Source organism: Rattus rattus, chromosome 1 (genome assembly GCF_011064425.1).
Source record: "Rattus rattus isolate New Zealand chromosome 1, Rrattus_CSIRO_v1, whole genome shotgun sequence".
Classification (NCBI taxonomy): Eukaryota; Metazoa; Chordata; class Mammalia; order Rodentia; family Muridae; genus Rattus; species Rattus rattus.
In genome coordinates this window covers 178,561,192-178,578,583 of record NC_046154.1, presented here as the reverse complement: position 1 = coordinate 178,578,583, position 17,392 = coordinate 178,561,192, and positions in this window count along the sequence as shown.

Here is a 17,392-nt window from a genome sequence, read left to right as displayed (position 1 = left end):
AAAAGACGGGTGTTAGCCTGGCATCGATGCCTCTCTTTGTGTCTACGCTTCAACTGAAGGCCCTGAGAGATAAATAATGATGCTTAACCTTTCCTCTAGAGTCCCTCTGAATTCCAGAATAAAACCACAAGGACAGACTTACACCTTCCCCAAGTCCAAGGTAACTATGCATATGAATTAGATTGTTGATGACTTAGCAACTTATCACAGGACCTTGTAGAAAGAGCACCTTGCAGAACCAGACCTCAGACAGAGAAGGGCCAGAGATGGGTAGGACCACACCCAGACCACATTATTTAGATGTGTTCACCTCTCCATTTCAATCTAAGCCCCACGATAGTACCCACAAAATGGACTTGGGGAAGTCCCTGAACCACTCTGTGTTTACACTGAATAAATCTTTCTCTGCTTTTCACTTGTCTCTTTGTCAGAACAGGTAGCCAAGTCGCTTCCTGGAGCTCCTGGGGAAGCAGTTGTTATGCTAAAAACCACAGTAACACTGTTCTAAATGTGTCACTAAGAATGTAGGGAGACCCAGGTGCTGGTGGCACATACTTTTGATCTCAGCATTTAAGAGTCAGAAGCAGAAGGATCTCTGTGAGTTCAAGGCCAGCCTGCTCTACAGAGTGAGTTCCAGGACAGACAAGGCTGCACAAAAAGAAACTGTCTCAACATATATATACACACACACACATATACATGTACATATATATAAAATACATACATACACACATATAAACATATACATACACATACATGTATATATGTACATTATGTTTATATATATGTATGCAAGTATGTATGTACAGCTCTTGAAGTTAAAAAGATATCAGAAATGTAAAATGTATTAGAAAGGCTAGGGATGAAACAACCCATGTGAAGTTTAAAAGTCAAGAAAAACAGAACAGGATGCTAACATGAAACCAACGGAAGTATCAGATAAGAAGAGAAAACAACAAAATCATCTACTGACATTTCTAAGAACTGAGCTGCACTTACTCACCGACTTCTCCACAGCATGAGTAACCAAAATCCACACCAAAGGCAAGATCATGAGCTTCGCAAATACAAAGAGGGAAAAGATTTTAATCCTTCCAGATCACAAAGAAAAGCATACACATGAAACCAAGAGTCAAATAGCAATATAATAATAATAATAATAATAATAATAATAATAATAATAATTGGATTTTCAGTGACAATTTTAGTGGCTACAGAATAAATACCTTTAAAAGTCTAAGAAATACTGACTGTCAGTTTTGAACTTCACGCAGATTGTCTACAAGACACCAAATAAGGCCAGAGAGAAATGTCTGAGTGGGTCAAGGCACTGCTCTGCAAGTCTGGTGACCTGTGTACCATCCCCAGAATTCATGAAGCCAGATGTGCTTACATGTGTCTATAAATCCACCATTTCTACAGGAAGATAGGAGGCATATATGGGAATCTTTCAAAAAGTAAAAGTTTCTAAAATCAAAGTGCGGACAGACTCTGCTTCAAACAAGGTAGAAGGGGAAGCTAACTCCTCACAGTTGGCATCTGACCTCCACAGCTCGGTACATGCATGTGTGTGCACAAACGCAGAGTAAATTAATAGAATGTATTATTTTTTTAAAAAAGAGGAAAAGAAAAACATTTCAAACACAGAAGACCTTAAAAAAAAAAAAGTTGTATCACCCACAGTCCCTTCCTCTGTAGCGATGGAGAGAGTAAAGCAAGAAAGAGGAAGAAGGTTACAGGAACCTGGAGAGACCATCCCCAATATGGCAGAGACTTAAGGGGATTTCCATGATGCCATGGTAGAGACTCCGAGCTCACAGAAGCCTGGGCTTCACTTTGGCAGCAGAAAGCACACGGATGCTTTCCCGGGGATCCATAATGATCTTACAGAGGTCACACGATGTGCCTGAACACACCGGAAGAAGATTCATCATTTTGGCAAAAAGCTTGGGGTTACAGGATCATATGGAATCCGATAATAAGTGAAGCTTCCTGCCCCTGGGAATATTTACATAGAGGGCTAATATGAATTTAAATATTAAAGAGACTAATTATATGTGGACACCTTTACTTTTCATACACCCATACAACTGGAAACACACTTCACAAAAACTTTTCTGGGAAAGGAAGGCAGGAAACCAACCCCCGCTCCCAAACAATTTTTTTTTCAGGCCAAGAAATGGCTTCAGGATAATAAAATTATCAGTCACGAAATGGAAACTGCTAAATGTTCAAAAAGCCAGTCCAGATGGAGCAAAAAGGCACCCAAGAGATACAAAGAGAAATTAAAGTTGACACTTTGTAATTGAAAACATTTTAGAAGGATGACAATGTAAAATAAAGAAATTAGAAACCTTAAGAAATGTCAAAAAAAATTAAAGCCCAAACGAGCATACCATTCATTCTACGAGTACTGTCCTTATGGTATGAAAATATAAACATGATTTGTTGACTCGTTCTCTCAACCAAACACAAATTTATAATTGTTTCTACTTATAACACTGATGGTAAAAATTACATAATGAGGTTTAGTGACCAGAATGGCATTGATAAATTAGGCAAAGGAACAATCAATTTACGAAGAAATAATAGTAACCATTAAAGGTCTGTCTTAACGGCCAACAGTAAGAATAACCATCTTGGACATGGTAGTTTCTTATATTTATATAATCCAACTGCCCTAAAGACCAAGCTTCCAAAGAGTCAGCACTGAACTAAAACAATAGTGAACACTCAACACCTACTCCTTTAATTAATAGTACGTAAAAATTGTTTTATGATATTTTAAACAAAATTATAGATGACTCAGTCCATGTAGTGACAATACTGGGGTCAGAAGCATTAGCATAATGCCCCACACCAAATACATTACACTAATAAACGCTTGCTTGAGAATAAGTTCCCAGACAGCTTAAATGCAGAATCAGTAATGTGACCAATTCCCTACTGTGTGCAAGTGACCAATCCCCTACTGTGTGCAAATTAATTCCCTACTTACACTCATGGCAATAAGAAAACACAGGAGCTTGGCCCCTTTAGGAAGGGACTTTAAACCTAACTGGTGAAAGACACATTAATGAGATAGATTACTGGGCTCCGAGGCACATTCTAAGTAAGATGCTAACAGAATAAAACTGGCAATTAGTGAACGTTACACATTGTGTTCGGTTCGTTCTGCTTGAAAATCAAACAGAAAAGCACTGGAGAAGTCCAACTTGAAGTCCTCATTGTGACATTTCCTGAAAGGAATGTAAATCATTTATTTAACAGCGCCCAGCTTGTTTGTTTTGTCGGTTTGCCCACTCTCTAGTTCTTGGGAAATAATGATCGCAGCACCTCCAAAGGCCAGCAGTGTTCCCTGGGTTCAATGGGAGCAAGTGTGAGCTGAGATTTAAACCCAACACGGCAGCAGAGGCTGGCGTTTCAGCCTTTTAAATAATACTTTAACTCTCATAATGTTTTAAACACTCCAAGGAGCTCTCTGCTAGCCAGTGCTGGGTGCATTGACTTGCATTTCCAACCTGACTCAGATTTCTGTTGATCTCAAAAGGACGATTTCTCCTACAGCCAGGGTACCGGCAAGACTACAAGGTGATTACTGAGACCTCCCATTCGCAAATCTTGTGCTAATCAGACTCTGTTTCACAATGTCTAAAGAGACCCAAACAGTACGAAAATAAAAAAGATGGTAAGTACGCTATACAAATCGCATCACAGTGGTTCTCACTTCAAGTCTTCTGATTACAGCATTGACTCGGTTAATCAGCTTTGGGATGAGTGCTTTTGTTGAAACTAAAATCACGAAATTATTTCCACTAATAACATCCATTCTACCCCAGTTCAGCACAGTGTCATGAGATTTTGTTTGAAGGGGATTTCTGGGCAATCCAACTCCACTGGGAGACTTGTTCTGAGAAATCCCTTCCAGATCAACAAGATGATGAGTCTCTGAGAAAGGCTGCAGTGTACAATGAAAATACGGAACCATTCTCTCTCGTCCTAAGGTTTTGGTGTTATCGAACACTTCACAGCAGCAGAATCTGCCTAGGGTGCAGCATGGCTTTTCTTTTCCCACTCGGTTTTGCACAACACCTGCAAGTTAATCAGGATGTTTTGGGGTGTGCCCGCACTTCTCTGTCAACATTTCAGCTTTGGGCAGATGCCAGCCTGTAGGAGATTTTCATCTTGAGGCTGCTTCCTTTCTTGCAACACTGGTTGGACTGTTGCCAAAACCATCAAGCTACTGAGGGAACATCCCCTTTTACTTACTCCCATCCGTTTCTGGATCCGAAAGTCATCCCTGAGTGTTATGACTGAAGATAGGCCTTTTTCCTCTCTCATTATTACGAACTAACTCAACTACAGCAATTCTCACCAATCTCTTTAGTTCCCTCTTTTTAACAGGCTAACACCTCAGTCCTGAGTTCATGTTTTGGTTTTTTTGTTCATTTGTTTGTTTTGTTTTTCTATTAAAGAAGAATCAAACAATTTAGGGCTACGATAAAATTTATCATGCTAAGAGTACTCAGGTCTTTGTTTCTACACAGAAATAATAATGCCATTTCTATCCCTAACCACTATGGCAGTGTGTGAATGTGTGTGTGTGTGTGTGTGTGTGTGTGTGTGTGTGTATGTGTGTGTGTATGCGTGCGTGCGTGCACACACACACAGGCATGTGCATTTGCATGTGTCTATGCATGGAGGCTAAAGAGGACAGTGTGATTTTGCTACTCTTATGAATCATAATGTAAATATCTGACATGCAGGATATCTGATATGTGACCCCGGGAAAGGGTCATTAGACTCCAAAAGAGGTTGCAATCTATAGGTTGAGAACCTCTGTTTCACACCACACTTTTGAAACACAATCTCTCACTGATCTTGGGGCTCTATGATTTGGCTAGATGGACCGACCAGAAAGTTCCAGGTGCCCTCCTCTTCCCATCCTAGTCCCTGCCTCCTGGCACTCTGGTTATTTTCCCGACTTGATAAGTGCGTGCCAGGAAGCTGAACTCAAGTCCCCATGCTCGCATGGCTCGTACTTTCCTGACTGAACTCTCCATTCCCCATTGCAGCATTCGTAAATATAAATCTCCATGCACATCGTGTATTTATTGTTACCAAAGTAATGAAAATTGAAGTAACAGTGAGAGTAGTCAAACCCCAAAACGCTGACCATTCTAAATTGCTATAAGGGCGGGGACCACCAGAACTCATTTATGGTTGGGAGAATACAAAATAGTACCATCATTATAGAAAACAGTTTGACAGCTTTGTGGAAAACATAAACTGTATGATATACCAGTCACCGTTTGGTGTTCAGTAAATGGAGTTGAAAACATGTGTTCGGGCAAGAACCTGAGTGTGAATGGTGCACACTCAGTCATAGTTATGAAAGCTCCGATGCAGTCAAGATGTCCCTCATCCGTGAATAGATGAATTCTGACACATTGAGTGAGGTTTTTCTCAGTGCTACAAAGAAATGAACCAATAGCAAGCTTAGAATGCAGTTCAGCGGTAGAGCATTTGCCTAGCATACGTAAAGCCTCGGTTCAACTTCATAAGACTACAAAAGCAAAACACTGGAAAAAACGATGGATGTATTACATGCATAGTGATAAAGTGAAAGAAGCCAGTAAGAAAGGGTGCATCCCATATGATTCCAACGCGATGTCATTCTGGAAAAGACAAAATTCTTTAATAGGATTAAATAAATAAATCGGTGGTTTTGCGAGGATTAAGGGAGAGAGAAATAATTACACAGAGCTCAGAGGAATATATTTGACAATGAAAACTCTGTCTGATACTATATGGCACATTAATGTTGTTACATAGTTATCCAAGTCTACGCTTAACAGTAAGTGAACTCAAATGTAGGCCATAGACTGGGGCAGTTACATTGTTCTATGTTGGCTCATCATTTGTAACAAGTGTACCCTGTTGATAGGGGATGTTGCTATTGGGGGAAATGGTGGATGTGAAGGAGTGTTGAGAGGAGTGTGGGGGAGCATACATATTCTCTGTAGCATTGCTTTGTTGTAAGTCTGAAAATTTCCTAAAAATCTAAACGTAAACTACAGGATCCTCCTCAGTACTTACATACTAACAAAGAATTCTGTCTTAGCTAATACAGTAGGAACTTGATTGAACCTGAGACCTTGTTGAGTCTGGGAGCCAATTTCTTAATGCATTAAACTATCAGGATAGAGCAAGTTTTTATCTCCAAACAATGACTCAGCATACCAAAAGAGTCAGTCTAACCTGAGGCATGCTATTCACGGAGGGCAGAACCTCCAGAGATAGAAGTCTAGGAACTGTCTCCAAAAGAAAAAAGAAAAAAAAAAAAAAAAGGAGGAGAAGGAGAGGTAGAGGAGGAAGAAGGAAGAAGAGAAAGAAGACAGCAAAGGCTGTAAACAAGAAAGGAATGTTTGTCTAGATCAGGTTTGTCTTCTACATGAAAGACTTTTCCCTATCACCATTTAAGTTTTACTGTTAGAGAAAACTGGTTGTTCAAATTGCTCAAAGATGTTTTAAAAAAATATTCACTGTCTTCAAAGTCTTAGGATCAGGAAAAGGGTACACTTAAAATGGTCTGCTGCTAACCACTGAACCGAGAACGGGACCCCCGTTGGAGGAATCAGAGAAAGGACTGGAAGAGCTTGAAGGGGCTCGAGACCCCATATGAACAACAATGCCAACCAACCAGAGCTTCCAGGGACTAAGCCACTACCCAAAGACTATATCCATGGACTGACCCTGGACTCTGACCTCATACGTAGCAATGAATATCCTAGTAAGAGCACCAGTGGAAGGGGAAGCCCTGGGTCCTGCTAAGACTGAACCTCCAGTGAACGTGATTGTTGGGGGGAGGGTGGTAATGGGGGGAGGATGGGGAGGGGAACAAGGAAAAAAAAAGAAAGAAAATAAATAAATAAATAAATACTGAAACATTAAAAAAAAAAATGGTCTGCTGCTGTGATCAATGGACCTAGTTTGGACTATGATGGTTATTACTCAAACTGTGGACTGATTCAAACTTAAATACTTTAGAGAGTAGTATCATAGCTCCAGAGCTGGCCACAGAAAAGGACTGGCCATGGTGTGCCTAGCCCGGTTGATGTATCCCCAGCAGAGCCTCTACACCTAAGACTCAGGGATCCTACAAGGAGGAGTAGCAAGAGGCAGGGAACCAGCACATGTCCTGTGAGGTTGTGTCTTCCATATATGACAGAATCTACAATCCTGAAACCTAAGAATATGTTTGCCTGAATAGAACTGCATGAAGACAGTACTAATTGGCATGCAAATGTGGGTGAATGAAACCTCACAAGACCTGAGTTAAAAGCAATTCCTAGCTGCTAAGTGAGAGAATTAGTTTTTGCAAGAACAGGCCTCCTGGAAAGGTTATGCAGTCCCAAGTCGTCAGCCATAAACACATGTACATATCAAGAACATTAAACAGACTTAGCAGGTTATGTTTATATATAAATATATATATATATATATATGCATACATGTGGTTATCTATAGTTACCTTGCTGTTCAAAGCACACCACAATTTCTCACTGTGGTGTAACTGTAACTTACTACATGTAGACTGGTCAGTCTTTCACCTCCTTCCAGATTCAGTCCTCTCCTTAGCTACCGGTACAACATTCTACTCTTATCCTGACATGTAAGTTGAGACCATAGCAGAAGGGACTTTTAGACTCTAGAACTCAGTAGCCAGAACCCCAGAACCCTAGATGAATGTATATGAATGACTAGAATTTAATCAACTGCTCAGCTGTTATTAATCATTATGGTTCAGGATGTAATTATGAGTCTTCTCTTTTCTCCTCGGGCATTACCTCCCTGGAAAGAAGCATCCCCTGACCACTGAATGTAGCGTTTCTGCAGCTCTGCCACCCTCTACCACACACCCCCCCCCATCAATTTCATCACTCTTGTCCCATCAGCACCATTTGAAAAACAAAGCAAAACAAAATTCCACTAAGTTCTGAAGAAACCACCTTTGTTTTTAACAGTGGGTAATAAATCCTCTCTGGTTTCCATAGGTGAGGTTAAGCCGGCAGAGGGATGGTGACAGGTAAGAGCTTGTTTTGAAGTGAGTGGGATGATAGCACATCCGGGACGCTGGCACCGTGGTTTGCTGTTTGCAGAACAGTCTAGGACAAGAAGGTGCATGACTCTATGGAATATGCTGTCTTCCCCAAACACTTCGACACATTTATATTTCCTATTCAGTGAACACAAAGATAGTAAGAGTTTTCATACCTCAGGTGACTGTAGTGACTGTTTTATGGTAAATGTGTATGGGAAGGAAGGATCGATGGGTGGGGGGGAGAGATCTTTTTTGGAGACTTCTTTGTAACTTCTAAGAAATTATAACCTTTTTTACTTAAAAAAAACACATAAAAATCTGATATTTGGCTTAAAACATAAATACATACCAGAAGTTTTAGATCGAAAACTATTGTGCAATAGATGGAATGAATCATTAAATATAGTTTCCTCCTAACTTTCAAAAGTCGTTCTTTCTGGAATAGAAAACAGAAAGCAGTGTCCGTTGGCAGCCATGTGAGCTCAGTCCTTGGGTACAACGGATGCTGCTTCTGATGGTCTCAACCCCCAACTCGAATACTTGATTTGTTGCTGTTACTGTTTTGTTTTGTTTTGAATTCTTCTCTCATATATGATATCCCGACCACAGTTTCCCCTCCTTCCTCTCCTCCCAACCCCACTATTACTACACCTCTCCTTTGCTCCAGATCCACTCTTCTTCCATTTTCTTTCGGAACAGAGCAACCTTCCCAGGGTTATGAACCAAACATAAGATAACACGATGCAATAAGACTAGGAACGGACCCTCTTATCAAGGCTGAGTGAAGCAACCCAGTAGGAGGAAAAGGGCCTCCAAGAGCAGGCCAAAGAGTCAGAGACAGCTTCTGCTTCCACTATTAGGAGTCCCCACAAAACCACCAAGCTGCACAACCATAACGTATACTCGGAGGATCCAGCTCACGTGCATACAGTCTCCTTGGTTTAGGCTTGAGGTTCTAGGAGTAGTTGTAAGTCCTGCTTAGTTTGATGATGCCCTGTCTTCCAGGCCTTTGTATTTCTTTCATTCCTTCAATCTTGCAAAAAACAAACTACAAAGAAGGAGCATTGCGGGGTTGGGCATTTAGCTCAGTGGTAGAGCGCTTGCCTAGCAAGCGCAAGGCCCTGGGTTGGGTCCCCAGCTCCAAAAAAAAAGAAAAAAAAAAAAAAAAAAAAAAAAAGAAGGAGCATTGCCAAGGTCAAGTGGCTCGAGTAAGAAGAGTATTTGAGGACTCATTTCTTTTCCATAATTTTTGCAAGTCTCTAACCTGAGATCCTACCTTAGTAGAGACATTAAAAGTTCAGATACTGGGTTGCTCTAACGATGATCCCTCTACCCTTCCAGTACCTGTCACCATTATGGTTCCCATCAGCCAGCACAGGCAGGCCAACCTGCTTCTTTCTTAATCATTTATCAAAAAAGAAAATCTAAATCCAAGAGTGAGTAACTTATCAGATTTATTCCAGACCAGTGAAAAAGATGGTATCGAAACTCATGACCAATAAATTTCTTGACTCATGGATGAAGTGAGAGACAAGTTGCCTCATTTCTCACTTGAAATGATTATTTATCCTCAAGTTGCTCTGATAAGGGCTCCAGAATAAACAGCATCCTGACTGTTGCATAATCATTTGGAGTGGGAGAAAGGGAAAGTCATGTCCTGGAAGGGTGGGTGGGAGGCAATTAAGAGGCAGAGTATGGGTGGAGCGGATGGGGGTTTAATCATGGAGGACACTGCATGGGCTGTGAGGAAACAGTGGCTCATTGGGCCAATAGATCTGACTCAGTCTCAGGAAACAGATCATTATTAACTCTGCCATTGCAAAGGAAAGGTTGAAGACATAAAATGAATATGCAAACACTTGTTACCAAGTGGACTAGATGTTCATATTTACATTCATACATATGCATATGATTTCTTCAACACTGTCTGTGTATAACACCCTATCCTGGGAGCTCTGAATATATTTTCTCATTTAACTCTTACAACAGTCCTAAAATAAAAGCACTACCCTTTTCATTTTAGGACAGATGCAAATGAAGTTGGGAGAAATTAACTAACATGCCCAAGATCACATAGCTACTGTATGTATGGAAAAGTCAAGCTGTCAACCCACATCTCTCCAATCCTAAAGCCTTGAACACAGAGAGGTAACCATAAGAGGGGAGAAAAACAAACATGTATTTCCATGGAGAAAATCTGATGCCTACGTACACTCACAGACTTGAGCACTGCGTGAGTGTTAAGAGGTAAATTTTTAGTGGTGGTCATTTTTATATCTATGTCTTCAAAGAACAGAACACTTTGCCCTGAATATCCAAAAAAGTATGTGTTATACTTCTATAGAACTATTTCAGAGAGGAGTGATTGATAGTAATAGGAACTGATAGACAAGGAACAGGCTACAATGAGATTTCTCTTCCCTCCATTTCCCAAATGTTTGTAAAGGTCTGTGCACGAAGTTAATTGTTTTAGACACATTGAGATAGGTATAAAATGAACTCCTCAGACATCTAATCTGTCAAAAAGCCATGAGATTTAATACTCTGTTATGCTTTCACCATTAAGCATATAGCATGGAAGGTATGTTAGTCAGTTTTCCTTTACAGCAAAAATACCTAAGATAATCAACTGAAAATGGGAAAGATTTGTGTTGACTCATGGTTCTAGAGCTATGATTCTCAATCTTCCTAATGTTGTGACTCTATAATACAGCTCCTCATGTTGTGGTGACCCCTAAATATCAAATTATTTCATTGCTACTTCACAACTGTAATTTTGGTACTGTAATGAATAACAATGTAAATATCTGTGTTTTCCAATGGACCCTGTGAAAGGACTGTTTGATTCCCAAAGGATCTTGACTCACAAGTTGAACCACTGAGAGCTAGTTCTACAGATAGGCCACATTTGTCTAGGCCTGTGGCCGAAGCACATGGCTCAGGAAGCTGATTCACCAAGACATGGGTAAGTGAAGAGAGAAAGAGCAAAAGACTAGTATCCCACAATCCTTTTCGAGGACATATGCGGAAGGGGCCTTAATCTCTATGATCAGTGACAGTACAGATCATATCTCTTCTGTTTACCACTATAGTCACACTCCTAATTCCCCAAAAAAACTCAACGTCAGCAAATAATTTATTTTCCATCTCCCCCACCAACCCCTCACCAGAGTTGACTGTTAAGTATCAGAGCAACTAACACACTCAAAATTTCTACAGGTTTCTCAACAGTCAGGGACTTTATAAAGCCTCAAAGACCAATGCCAAAAGCTATACCCTTCCTTCTGTCTCAAGCTTAACCAATTAAAAAAAAAAATTAAAATCCACAACAGGTAGTGATGGTGTGGATCTCTGTAATTTTGAGGCCAGCCTGGTCTACAGAGCTAGTTTCAGAACAGCCAAGGCTACAGAAAGAAACCCTGTCTCAGAAAAAAGGAAAAATTACAACACTATCTATATACTTCACAAAGCACTGCACCAAACACATCAACTTAAAATTTTTGTTAATAAACATAACAATAATATCAATTAATTAGTATCATACACATTTATTTTTTTATTATTTCTGGTTTTACTTCTGAAAAATGATTGAGGAAGCAATGAAGGACTCACACTTCATCTCCAAAGAACGCTGGTCTGAAGTGGAAGCTGAGGGTTCTTCGGAAAGTCAGTTGTACCGGATGGTGTTTTGCATGAAGGAGTGTTTTCCTTAAGCAGACACAAGTGAAAGGATGTTTTACTAAAGCAGACTCATGAAGGAACATTTCACAGGTGAAAGGATGCTCTGCTAAAGCGAGCACATGAAAGAATTCATGATTCAGTCTTCACTAACAACATGCATGTATTGGTCTGTCTTACATTGCATAGTTGAGCTGCATTTGTCAGAACGCCATAGAGAGAAATGCACCAAAAAACTGTCTGGTGGCGAGCTGCAGTTTCTTGCTCAGACTCGGGCTGATTGGCAGAGTGATGTCAGCTGAGACAGACTCATTAGAAGTCAGACTCATGTGCTGAGGCAAGACATGTGGCAAGGCAAGACCCATGATGATGGATGAACGTGATGTTTGAAGGAAGTATAAATAAGACTATGAGAGAGGCTTGCTGGTAGAGCTAGCTGTGAAATGCTTGTTAGTCTCATGTCTTTGCTGATCTTCACTTTGCTGAGAGAGGCACTGCTGAGAACTTCTCCTGGTGTCCCTGTTGGCCCTGGTCCTTCCTACTGACTCATGCTGAGATGGCTGAGGCCTGGCTGTCTCTGCTAGGTTGTGCCACTGCGGCTGATTTGTGTTTGATATCCCAACTCTACCAAACTGGACTGCCATTGTATCTGTGAAGTGTTTATGAATGGACTGAGCTGCCACAGCTGACCTGTGGACTGAACTGCTGATTTCCTGACAATACAGATGGGATATGCTCCAAAGAACCTTTTCTAAACAGGCCCACTTCTCCCGTATCTTTTCCTTTCCACTAATTCTGGTGGGTGGTGGTCTAGAAGGGAGGTTAAAGCATTTAAGAACCACCATTTAAAAGTATGCTTTGAAAAATTAAAGCTGTACTAGTGAATGCTGGATACTGTGGGTGATAATTGTTGGGAGAGATGCCCTTGAAGCCCTCCATTGTTGATGTTATTATTATGGTTAGAATTAAGTATGACTGGGTTCATGGAAAATCCCCAGCTAGCTGCAGAAGACTAATACAAATCTGGTGGTCAAAATGAATAATAATAATAATATGATACGTCAAGATACCCAATGCGATGATCTGTAACCTTTCTGAAAAACCAACATCCTGCTGACTAATAGATATGACAAACCTGTGACCTTTCTGACAACCTGTCAACATCAGCCGATTCCCTGACCACACGACGAATATTGTGTCCTTGGCCTGCGTAAATGTTTCTTACTTCCCCCCTCCCTCTGTTACCCATGTTATGGTATAAATTCGGCTTTGGGGAAAAATAAAATTGTCGCCTTGATCAGACTCTTGTCTTGGCGTCCTTCTTCGAGTCTCTTGTCCCCCATTCTCTTCCAGGTACTCAGAACCCATCACTTACAAATGATAATGAACCCTGAATGTACTGTTTTATTATCTCCATATTTACCTGTGACAACACACCTAATTCCTAAATTAGGCCCAGCACTGCATAACTAACAATAACTCATAATAAAGCAGGACAATAACAACATTCTACAATAAAGCTTACACCAAGGTACTTTCCTTCTTTCCAAATATCTTTTTAGATCACAGTTGGCTGAAACTAGAGAGACAAAGGATTGAAAAAAAGAATCACTGAGATGATGGGAAGGGGTGGAAGGGATGGAGACTACCGAGTGGAGAAAGGGATAGTAAACATACAGTCTACCATGGGGATATGCCGATGTGATAAGCAGACTTGGTACTTAGAACCCCCCAAAGCTGCAGATGCTAGACGTGCAAGGCATCTCCAGACGGCACCAGATACGGCATCACTGAAAACAGGGCTGGATAAAAACGTGCGTGGAATTTTAATACCTTCTGCTGATTCCTTGAATAGGGAGAGTCTCCATCCTCAAGGCTGGACAGAAGATAAGTGCTTACTCCCAAGGAAAGTTCAATCTCAAACCCCAAGCGTGACTAAGGACAGAGGTAAAACACCATTCAGGGAAAATGGGGTTGGTGAAAATCTAGGGAGTTATATCTCCTAGCAGGAAAGGATGAAAGTCCTCTCTGAGAAAAGAGATGGACCAAGGGAAGGGAAGTATAGAGGCAGACATTTGGGGGAAAAGAGAAAAAAGGTTTTGTCTTAGCCACTGGAAGCTAGCAGCTGGGCCATGCTATCCACACACACACACAAGCTTCTGCCAGGCTTTCTAGGTTCCATTCATAACTGCACATGGGCAGACAAGGATCTCTAACCAAGGGAGTCTTTCCATAAGTGAAACAGTTTAAACCAAACGTGGAAAGAGCAGGGAGCTGGCTTGGACATAGAAGAACTAGAGATCAATACAAAAAGAAGTAAGCTTCAGGGGAAGAAATACACTTGAATCCCTTCAAGAAACTGAGATGGTATTATAAAACAAAGCTGGAAGGCTACAAACATTGTAATGTTACAATTGAATATTATAGATAACTTTATATGTTAGCAAGAGCATGCTCATATATACAACTTATACAGCACTGCTTCACAACTTATATGAAATGCGTCCTAGTACCTCACATATGATAAACGAATACTTTACTACTGAGCTACCCCAAGCCTAAAGGTCATATAGTCGAGGATGATGTTCTATTGGTAGCCATACAATTTTACCTATCTTAATAACCTTTTAATAGTTTAGAAAGAAAAAATTTTAACAAAACCAGAGTTGAATAGCTATTAGTAAAATATAATAATTTTCACATATTCCATCGCAAACTTTTTGATAAATGAAGGACAAAGGCAGAGTTCACAGTCCCTAAGAATAACCAGAAAAAAAAAAAGATTTTTGGAAATGAAAATGATAGCAGGACCAGTCAACAGAAGCATTTTATGAATTCAAAGATGTTCCCAGAAAAGTCACAACTAGAAGATAATTAGAAAATGAAAACGAAAGAAAAGAATCCTGATACTTCGTATCTGAGTAACACGAATTAATAAAATCCAGTGATGCGAGCTGACCTCTTGCTTCTCATTTTAGCAAAACCCCTTAGAAGAACTGTCCATGCGGACTCTTTCCGGTCCCTTCCTGCCCGTCTTGGTCCGCTCGTGTGACTTCCTCCCCCTCCACACCACTAACACTATTTTTGCCTTATGTAGGTGGTGTCACAATCCTCATCTTACTCTGCTCTCTGTGGGACTTGGCGAAGTGGGTCATCTCCTCCTCCTTGGAATTCTTTCCTTGCTTGGCTGTGGTACACAGCAAAGATTTGCTTTTCCTTGTACCTCATTGGCCTTTTCTCTCAGCCTCTTGAGTTGTTCCTTATTCAACTGAGCTATCTGTCCAGGAAGGCAATGCCTTCAGAAGAAGTCCTTAGATCTCTTCTACACACACACACACACACACACACACACACACACACACACACACACACACACACACGTGGGGGTGTAAACAGGGGAGGGGAAGGGAGGGAGGGGGAAAAATTATATTGTCCGGGTCCTATGGATATGAACCACCAATATTCTGTTTGTTTCCTCACCTGTAAGGCCATACCTCATGCCTCCCCTGAAAATGCCTGAGTGGGTTATATGGCTGTCTTACACTGCCAGCATCCAGCTCCAAACATCCCTTACCACCTTTCCTTCTCACCCTTCACTCAAATAAATAAATAAATAAATAAATAAATAAATAAATAAATAAATAAATAAATAAATAAAACCAGCTTCTCCTGTACTTCTTCCTCATTCTGTTTTTGGCAAGGTATTTTTTTGCAGGCTTGAGCCAAAGCCTTGGTGGCATCATTACTTCCTCTTTAATTCACGGCCTCAAAACTGTCTGCTCTACAACTCACGGAGCACTCCGTCAATACTGTCTGGTCTACAAATCACTGCATACGCTGCCCTGGACACAGAGAGCGATCCAGTCCAGCCCTGCTGCTGCCACTAACAGGATCCCAGCCGCCATTTCTTTCCCTGCTCTCTACAATAGTCTCAGATAGCAGCCTGCTGCTGTCCCTGCCCTCCCTCGGCCTATTCTCAACGCACCGTCTCAAGTGATCTCGGTAAGACAGAAGCCGGATCCTGTTTCTCGTCTGATGAAAACCTTCCCGCGGCCGCTTTTCTGTGTGTCATCCTGGACACAATCTGCATCCCAGTTGCTTTTAGCCTCGTGCCCTGGATGCTCCCAGAGCCTCATTCACTACAGTCACTCTGATTTTTTTTCCCCACTATTTCTTAAGTGCATCAGTGCTTTGAAGTCAATATTGCTCGCCTGGAAAGCATCCCCCCACCCGCCCCCACCCTGTTCCCCGACGTCCCGCATTCTTACTCTAATCTCACGCTGTGAACGAGGCCTTTTCACTGTGTCTAAACATGCAACGTCCCAAACGCCCACCTTCCTGACCTTTGCTCGCTTACTTAGCGTTCATTCCTACCTAAACTATTTTTTATTTTGACCACTGAGTTCTACCTCAACTACTAGAATGTGCACCTTCCAGGAGGGCAGGGCAGCCTGCTACTGTGTTGCTTGTCATTCATGTCCTAGAGCCTGGAAGAATACAGAAGTGTGAAAAGGTAGTTTGCACGATGCATGACATAACCGTGAAACTGAAAAGTAGAAAACTATTCAAGAAAATGTCTCAGAGCCCAACGGACCCAACTGACACTAGACATCGTGTCGATAGAGCTCACGCCAAGAACAGCATGATCTGGAATGTTAGAGAGTCGCTTTAAAGGTGCTAAAGGATTCTGTAATAGGGTAATTAGCAATATACATAGAATTAACAGCTGCTTTGATGTATACTTCTTATCAGAAACATAATCGATTAGTACACAATAAATATTGTAAAAAAGATTGTACGATAACAAACATAATAATAAAGAATAAATAAAGAACGGTGCCTTTCCAATAAATATTCCACATCCTGGACTAGGGAAGCATCCCAGTTGGTAGTTGCTTGCCTGGCATGCAGAAGCCACTGAATTTGATCCCCAGAACCATCTAAGTGGTGCGGTCTGTACACTGGGAATCCCGGTACTTGGGAGGCAGAGGCTGGAGGATCAGGAGTTCAGTGATTTCCCTGGTTATGTAAGGAGCTTGGGCTGCGTAAGAGCTTATCTCAAAATCAGAAATAAAATCCACAACTTAATAATTAATGTAAACACCGGGGCTTAATAAAAACCTTTTCAGGCACATTGCTGCTGTTTACATGCATGCCGAGGACTTAGACCAGTATGAGAGAATTTGCCCAGCCAGGGGGAAGGTGGGTCTTGAGCACTGTAAAATTCTCGATAAATTTAAAAGTTATAAACTTTAATTACAGCTCCAAGGAATCTAACCCCCCTCTTCTGGCCTCTGTGGATACTGCACACACACACACACACACACACACACACACACAATTAAAAAGGTAAAATAATTTTTTTAAATTGTTAACTATTTCCCAGGCACTTTTTCTTTCGGGAAGCTTCTAGAAAGTATATTTTACAAACATGGGGCAATAGACCAAGAAAAATAAAAGTACTGATTCAAGAAGCAGACAGTCTAAACAGGAAATGCAAAGATTAAGAGACTACTGGGGGCAGAGGTTCTAAGAGAATAACCTGTTCATGCTAGAACAAGACAGGGCTAGGCTACAGCTGCTGCCTACACACAAAGCAGGAACTATTAA